The sequence below is a fragment of the Budorcas taxicolor genome, chromosome 1, assembly GCF_023091745.1.
Source record: "Budorcas taxicolor isolate Tak-1 chromosome 1, Takin1.1, whole genome shotgun sequence".
Classification (NCBI taxonomy): domain Eukaryota; kingdom Metazoa; phylum Chordata; class Mammalia; order Artiodactyla; family Bovidae; genus Budorcas; species Budorcas taxicolor.
Genome location: NC_068910.1, coordinates 42,342,959 through 42,352,192, shown reverse-complemented (window position 1 = coordinate 42,352,192; position 9,234 = coordinate 42,342,959). Strand labels below are relative to the sequence as shown.

General features: G+C 40.8%; 1 non-coding gene across 1 annotated transcript; it reads left to right on the top strand.

Annotated features, from left to right (window-relative positions):
* Positions 1-8,855: 8,855 nt before the first annotated feature.
* TRNAY-GUA (transfer RNA tyrosine (anticodon GUA)) lies at positions 8,856-8,927 on the top strand. Its single transcript has one exon. It is a non-coding gene; the product is annotated as a tRNA-Tyr (tRNA).
* Positions 8,928-9,234: the final 307 nt, after the last annotated feature.

Genomic DNA, 9,234 nt, shown 5'->3' with positions numbered 1-9,234 from the left:
TAAACATACCACATTCCTAAATAACCAATGGATCAAAGAAGAAATCACTAAGGAAATTAGAAAATTCTTTTACATGAATGAAGATGGAGGAAAAAAAACCAAAACCAAATTATGAAGAAGTAAAAATCCTAACAAGAGATTTCTATGGTGGTCCAGTGGTTAAGAATCTGTGTTCCCAATGCATGGGGCCGGGGTTTGATCCCTGGTCAGGGAACTAGATTCCTCATGCCGCAACTAAGACCTGATACAGCCAAAAAGAAAAAAAAAATCCTTAACAAGATACCAGCAAGCCAAATCCAGCAACATAGAAATAGGGTTATATACCTGGATCAAATGAGATTTAGCTACAGCTATACAAGGGTCTCTTAACAAACAAAAATCAATCAATGTAATGAGCAACAATAATAGAACAAAGGAAAAAATATTTGATTATAGTAATAGAGGCAAAAAAAAGCTTTTTTCAACATCCAAAACCTATTTATGAATCAAAGCACTCAACAAACTTGGAGTAGAAGGAAATTTCCTCAACCTGATAAAGTTAATCCATGAAAACCCCACAGGTAACACTGTACGTAAATGTGAAAAGCTGAAAGCTTCCTTCCTAAGACCAAGAAGACGACAAGGGGGTTCACTGTCAAAATTTTTTTTTTCCAACAGTATACTGGAGGTTTTGGGTGTCCCTGGTGGTTCAGACAGTAAAGAATCTGTGCAGTGCAGGAGACCCGAGTTCAATCTCTGGGTCAGGAAGATCCCCTAGGGAAAGAAATGGCTACCTACTCCAAAATTCTTCACCAGAATAATTAGTAAAGTATGAAAAGAAAGAAGGAAAGAAATAAAGAAAATGGTACTAATATGTTTCAAGAGAAAAAGAATAGTTTTTTTAACAAATAGTGCTGGGGACAACTGGATGTCCACAGGCAAAAGAATCAAGTTAGATCCCTACCTTATGCCATGTAAAAAAGTCAGCTCAAAATAGATCAAAGACCTAAAGATAAGATATAAAACTATAAAACCCTTAAAAGGAAACACCCATAAATTAATATTTTGACCTCTGATAAGGCAATGTTTTGGCAAATTTGACATGAAAAGCGCAAACAACAAAGGAACAACACAGATGAATCAGACTGATTAAAGTTTAGATATCCTTCAAAGATACTGTCAAGAGAGTGTAAAGCGAACCCACACAATGAGAGAGAATATTTGCAAATGATATATCTGATAAGAGGCTATATCCTGAATATAGAAATCTTTAAACTCAAAAATAAAGTCCTAATTAAAAATGGGCAAAAATGCTTAAATAGACATTTCTCCAAGGTAGCCTATAAGCACATGAAAGATACTCAACATCATTAATCATTAGTGGATCTCATGCCAAAGTCATAATTAGGTACCATTTCATAATTAGGTACCAATTTACTAAGATTGCTGATCAAAAAGACAACAATGAATATTCGTGAAGATGCAGAGGAATTAGTACCCACATAATTTGCTCCTGGGAATGTAAAGTGGTGCAGCACTTTGGAAATCAGTTTTGATGTCCAATCAAGCTACTATGTGACCCACATAGAAATTTCACTCTTAGATATAGCCTCAAGAGAAATGAAAGTGTCTACTTAAAACTTGTACACAGACATTCATTGTAGAATTATTCATAATGTCCAAACATAGAAATGACCCCCATGCCCATCAGTTGATATAAGTGGACATTGAAAAATGTTGTCATTAAAAAGCTACGGACGAGTGAAGTACTGAAACAAGCTATAACCTGATGAACTTTAAAGCCTCTTGCTAAGTGAAACTAACTAGACAAAAAGGTCACATGTTATATGATCCCATCTATATGAAATGCCAGGATAGGCAAATTCAAAGAATCGGTAAGTTCAGTAGTGCCTGCCTGGATCTCAGGGGACAGGGGGATGGGTAGTGTCTGCTAATGGGTGTGGGGTTTCTTTCTGGAGTGGTGATGAGGTTCTGAAATGAGAGAGTGTTCGTGGTTGTACAACACTATGAAGGTAGTAGATGAAATGTATACTTCAAAGGTGTGAATTTTTTGCATTCCCACCAACAGTGTAAGAGGGTTCCCTTATGACCCAGCAATCCCACTGCTGGGCATACACACTGAAAAAACCAGAATTGAAAGAGACACATGTACCCCCAATGTTCATCGCAGCACTGTTTATAATAGTCAGGACGTGGAAGCAACCTAGATGTCCATCAGCAGATGAATGGATAAGAAAGCTGTGGTACATATACACAATGGAGTATTAATCAGCCATTAAAAAGAATATATTTGAATCAGTTCTAATGAGGTGGATGAAACTGGAGCCAATTATGCAGAGTGAAGTAAGCCAGAAAGAAAAACACCAATACAGTATACTAACACATATATATGGAATTTAGAAAGATGGTAACGATAACCCTGTATACAAGACACCAAAAGAGACACAGATGTATAGAACAGACTTTTGGACTGGTTCCAAATAGGAAAAGGAGTGCGTCAAGGCTGTATATTGTCACCGTGCTTATTTAACTTATATGCAGAGTACATCATGAGAAACGCTGGACTGGAAGAAACACAAGCTGGAATCAAGATTGCCGGGAGAAATATCAATAACCTCAGATATGCAGATGACACCACCCTTATGGCAGAAAGTGAAGAGGAACTAAAACGCCTCTTGATGAAAGTGAAAGAGGAGAGCAAAAAAGTTCGCTCAAAGCTCAACATTCAGAAAACGAAGATCATGGCATCCGGTCCCATCACTTCATGGGAAATAGATGGGGAAACAGTGTCAGACTTTATTTTTCTGGGCTCCAAAATCACTGCAGATGGTGATTGCAGCCATGAAATTAAAAGGCACTTACTCCTTGGAAGAAAAGTTATGAGCAACCTAGATAGTATATTCAAAAGCAGAGACATTACTTTGCTGACTAAGGTCCGTCTAGTCAAGGCTATGGTTTTTCCAGTAGTCATGTATGGATGTGAGAGTTGGACTGTGAAGAAGGCTGAGAATTCTTCATCAAAAGAATTGATGCTTTTGAACTGTGGTGTTGGAGAAGACTCTTGAGAGTCCTTTGGACTGCAAGGAGATCCAACCAGTCCATTCTGAAGGAGATCAGCCCTGGGATTTCTTTGGAAGGAATGATGCTAAAGCTGAAACTCCATTACTTTGGCCTCCTCATGGGAAGAGTTGACTCACTGGAAAAGACTCTGATGCTGGGAGGGATTGGGGGCAGGAGGAGAAGGGGACGACAGAGGGTGAGATGGCTGGATGGCATCACTGAGTCGATGGACGTGAGTCTGAGTGAACTCCGGGATTTGGTGATGGACAGGGAGGCCTGGTGTGCTGCGATTCATGGGGTCGCAAAGAGTCGGACACGACTGAGGGATTGAACTGAACTGAACCTTTGCTGAGAACCCGTCTCCTATAGCTCAGGCTGGACAATAGGGATTCATTAGTTAATTACTTCATTCATTTATTCTGTGTTTATAGAGTAGTGACTAATTGAGAAACTGTGGCAGGGACATGATACAAATCGATCAGTAAAACTGGTGTATTGTCTCCTCTCAAGCAGCTTACATTCCAGAGGGGGCAATAGATACTATTCAGAACAAGCAGATATAAAATTCTAGTTGTGATGATCACTCTGATCGAGAGGTGTCTAGAGAAGCGCAAATGGGAAAGAGTGAACTTGACTTTGTCTGGAGCAACTTTTCTAAAGAAGACATCCATGAGATTAGATTGAAATGAGTAGATGAGGGAAGAGGAGGAGGGCAAGCTGGTCCCAAGGTACAGCCTGTGTAGAGGGCCTGGTGGTGGAGGAAGCATGTCAGGAATGACGAATTGACAGGGCAAGCATGGAGCATCATAGAAAGTGAGGGGAAGCCGAGGCCAGAAGGGTAGAGTACCTGCAGCATCAGCAGCACTTACAGACTTGTTAACAAAGTAGAATCTAAATTTAACAGGAGCCCCAGGTGACCAGTGGGCACCACGTTGAGACGCACTCTGAACCAGGAGTCCGTAGCTCCAGCCTGCAGGGCAGATCGTGCCGGCGCCTGCTGGCACATCCTTTGCTGGACCACAGCTATGCCTTTTCAAGTACTCCTTGTCTATAGCTTCTCTCATGCTTCAGTGATAAAACGGAGGCTTGTTCTGGAGATTGGCCCACAAAGCCAAGAATGTTTACTATCTGATCCTTTGCATAAAAGTTTTCCAATTCCTAGATTAGTGTGCTGTGCCTCAGAAGCAGCATCGAGAATTTGGAAGAAGCAAAGAAAGCCAGTGAAGGTTTGCATTTTGGAAGGATCAATCCAGCTGCATGGAGATAAAAAGCACACAGACAGTACATGCCCCTGAGGAGTTTAGGATCCGGTGGGAACTCACTTTTATCTCCCGGATTGGTTGTTGGCTCCTTTCACGAGGGATATTGCTGTCTTATTAACTCATTCTTTGTTGTTGTTGTTAACTCCCTCAGCGCCTGGCAGAGAGTTAAGTGTTTACCCAGTGTTTGGTCGAGTACCTGACTTGGACTTAAAGCAGTTACTATTACCCTGCTTAGGGACTTGTTTTGCAGACACTTCAGGAATCAAATATTATGGTGCCTGATCTGCTTTCAGCGGCTTCCTTGACATCTCAACTTCATCTTTGACATGAACGCTAGACTAGTATGGCGGAAGCTAAGCCCTTGGCCACTTTGTGAGTTTCAGGAGAGTGGGGTAACGGAGGAGTGTGAGTCCAGTTTTTGTGTGAATAGGACTGCAGGAAGAAGCTTCTCTGAGCCTTAGATTCTTTCTCTGTGACATGAGGAAGCTGGAACAGTTTATCGTGAAGGTCCCCCAATATTTTTGTCCTTAGAGTAATGGGGACATCAGACAAGGCTGTGATGTGGCTCCCCACATCTTTGGGTAAATGGAACCCTTCACACATGAACACAAATTGTAGTTGGTGAGAACATTGGGAGGAAAATCCCCACAACCTGTCCTGAGTTACAAAGGAGATCTTTGAATTGTGTGTTGTTTTACACATGTATTTTTCTTTCATTTGTACAGATATTTGAACACGACTGGCTCAACAATAAGAAGACCACCCTTATCTGCCAACTAGTAATTGTGTAGACTCTAGTCTTGCTGGCTGTTTCGCTTGCTTTTCCGGTCGTGAGTTGGCAGTGCTGAAATAAGTTGAATATTCACTGAAAGGAAGCTGGATGTCTGTAAACTCACCATGACAAATGGACATGCATCCTAGCTGCAGTGTGACCAAAAGAAAGTATGCTGAGAAAGTGATGGGTAATGGATTCTGGGAGAGGTTGCAGTTGGGTGCATAGAAAGAGGGGGAAAGCTTTGAGGATAGTCAATTGCTTTTGAGATAGGTTTTTAACCTTGTCATCTCCTGGGCAATATGCATGCTACAGAAGTGTTGCTTCAATACATAAAAAAAAGCAGTTTGCAAGTTAAGCAGACTGTTTAATGGATGTTACTAGAGTAGGAGAGAAGTATTGTGAGGTCAACTCTCTAACATTTTGTGCTAATTGTTGCTGGGCATTACCTCCCATTCTTTGTTGTTGATGGCATTCAATTAAAGCCACAGTTTGTCGAGTCATGCTGTATTAGGTGCCATGGAAAATACAGAAGCAGTGCCGGCTTCATGGGCATGTGACTTGTGCAGTCGAGTGGAACCTCACACTTAAAGGATCCTGTATTTGGTTTCACTCTCTGGTGTTGCCATTTTGAAATTGTTGACACATTTTGGACAAGGGGCCCTGTACTTTATTTCCATGGGTCTCTGCAGATCATTCAGCTTGTTCTCATTGAAGATGGTAGAGTCTGTTTATTGCCTCAAGTAGCTGACAACATTGTGTCTTAGAATCACGCTGAAACAGTAGTATAAAAACTTGATTAGCTTTTCTGAGCCTTGATTTCTTCCTTGCAATATAAATAGATGGAATGGGATGCTGTGTTAGGAGAGATGCATGCTGTGTGCTAAGTCACTTCACTCGTGTCCAAATCTTTGCAACCCCATGGACTGCAGCCCACCAGGCTGCTCTGTCCATGGGATTCTCCAGACAGGAATACCGGAGTGGGTTGCCATTTCCTCCTCCAGGGTAAAGAGAGATACTGAAGGCTCAAACTATTGAGTTGATTTTCCCAAAGTAAGCAAGAGTCATAAAAATGGGACTTCCTCCCCTGACTTTCAAGCCAATGAGAAGGGACTTCATGAACAAAGCTTAGTGCTGAGTTCAAGATATAATTCAGCCAAGGGCTGGTGGCATCTGATCCCTAGATACTGAGGAACTCAAGAGCATCTGGTTATGTTGAAAAACATCCTGTGGAATGTAGTGGAAAATCTGGGCAAAGCTATGACTGGAAGATTCCTCAAAAATGGGAACCAGGATGCAGAGTCAAAGCAAAGACCAGTATCACAATAATAGATAAACTTCTGGGACCAGACCTGTTTCAGAATTCAGAGCTGTTTATTTTTTTACTTTTGAGAGGTAACATGACACATAATCCATTGAATATGTTAATTCCCCCAGCATGTCTGGGCAGGACTTCATAATAAGTGTGGTAATTTTTCTGCAGTAAAATGTATTAACTGTTCACACCAAATAAGAAAAATTGAAAGACTATGAATAGTTATAACTCCACTCATGTCAGGGTTTACTCCCAAATGTAATTGGGTCATGTTGGACCATAAATAAGTTACAAACTCTTGGTTTTCAGAGAATTTGGACTTCCAAATTGTGGGTAAGGGATTGTAGACCTTTATCAAATGAGATGCAGGTAAATGGGTCATTAGAACTAAGGGGAGAGATGACAGGTGAGACACTACTCAAGCCTAGCTAGACCTAGAGACCAACTCCCATGGCTTGTCAGGAAGCCCCAGACCTTCCTGCACTAATGAGACCACAGACATTCTTTGTGCTGAAGCAGATGGAAGACCTGTGGTACAAAACTGTGAGCATCTTTTCTCAACATCTCTCTTAAGAACAGCACTGCCCTCTTTATCCTGTTGCCCCAGCCTGCCTGGCGGCTTCCTGAACACATGGTCTCTCTGGCCATATTTTTGCAGTGGAAAATAGCATTTTTGGAACTGGCTGTCCCTAGCTTTCATATGACATTTTTTCCTCTCTGTTGTTTCTGTGACAGTTGGCACACATGTCTCATGCTTCATTTCTGAGATGGGTTTAAAAAACCTTGGCCAAAGAGCCAGGCTTCATTAGCATCCTCTTCCATTTATTTGCTTGAAAGCCAGTAGCAAGCACACACACAAAAATAACAATATGTTTGAGATTCCCAGAACATGCTTGAAATCTTCTCTGGTCCTTTGCTGTATTAACTTTTTATGCAGGAATGATACATGACACTAGAAAATGATTATTCTTGAAATAGAGATTAAAGTAGTGGCTGATTTCCTGTAAAGATAAGTGTCCTTCATTTTCCCAGACCCCCTTCCAAGGCCCTGGGAGGATCATAACAATATTCTAATCATGATACCCTCTAATTTGTCTTCAAGAGGGGCCTCGAAATGTTATAACTCTCAGACCTATGTAAACTTGCATTTGTCCTTATTTTACACCAATATAAAAGTGTGTCTCAAGGCCTTAGAGAGTTAACTCTGGCTTTGCCATTTTCCAGTGTTGAGAGTAACTTACCTACTTCTCAGAAATGCTAATTCCCCATCTGTTAAGTGGGTATATACACTCTTGATATCATAGGGTGCTTGGGAGGACAAGAGTAGTCATGTCCATATAACAACAGAAAAAATGTTCCTAAATCTCTTTGTTTCCTTGAGGATTATTTTCATCTGCAGTAAGAACACCTCAAGAAATGGGGTCTATTTTTCTCATTTAACAAGAAATCTGTAAAGAGTCTCAGAGATGTCATGGGAACTTAGACTCATTGTTTCTTTCTCTTCAGCCTTCTTTAGTGTGGACTCCATCTTCATTGCATTCCAGGAAGGAAAAAAAAAAAAAAAAAGAGGAAAGACACATAAATATACAATTTGAGTCAATCTCTTTATATAAGGAAAATTATAGTATTTCCAAAATGCCATTGTGTAGGGATAGAGTTAATTTGAAGCTGATCTGTGTATCTTGGGGATGCCCAGAACCATACTTACCCTTGATCAAGAAAGGGATAAAATGCACTTGCTAGTGATTTCTAATGCTCTGCTTAAAATTCAAAACTCCTCAGGAGGCAGCTTATCCCCACTTTATCTACACTGTTAATTGAAAAGGTAAACATTGATAATCTGTACCTGGTTTACCTGGTTATAGCCTGGTTTTGGTTACTTGAACAGTGAGGTAGAAAAGAGCCTTCAGTAAACTTGCACCTTAGTCGCAGACTTTTTCTGTTTTGTTCATTATTGTTTGCCTAGTCCATATCATGATGTCTGGCACACAATAGCTAGTCAGTAAATATTTGTTGAATGAATCAATGTTTGCAAATATTTAGCTTCTCAAGAATTAGACTCCATGGCTTATCCATGCAAAAAGCCACACAACTGAAGTTGTAAGCAAACATTTATTGGGAGATTATGGTCAGAGTAAAGGAGAAGACTCAGCTCTGCTGTGCCAGATATTGGAAGGGGGTGTGGTTTTATTTCAGAGTGTTCTCTGGCAGAGATGATCTGAATACCACTAAGGCCAAAGTCTTGGGGACTTTGGGGAAAAAAACAGTGTCAACAGCTATTACACTTCCTTTTCACCTTTTAACTTGATAACACACGACCTCATGTCTTTGTGACAATGTCAAAGCTATTTTCATTTACTCATGATTACTACTGACTTGAATTCCAACCTCAAGATTCCCCTGTAGTTTGGTCTGTGAAGGACAGCTTCCTCTGATATCTTGGGCTTCCCAGGTGGCTCAGAGGTTAAAGCGTCTGCCTGTAATGCAGGAGACCTGGGTTTGATCCCTGGGTTGGGAAGATCCCCTGAAGAAGGAAACGGCAACCCACTCCAGTATTACCCTGCAAATAGTCAAGATTTATCCAGCTGAAATAGTTGACTAGGCTGGGATTTTCTGTCTCCTCCTCTGCTATAGATTTTAGGGCTTTTACTAAGATGGTGACTTTCAAAGGAAAGAGACCCATTTTCTAGTTGACAAGTAATAAAGTTATCCTTAAGAACGTTAACATGGGTCTTCTGGGCCCCTTGCTATTTCTATTGTGTTCCATGTGTCTTATAGAACCATTCAGAGACAGAAGCAAAGACAAATCTATGGTGTGTCCTCAG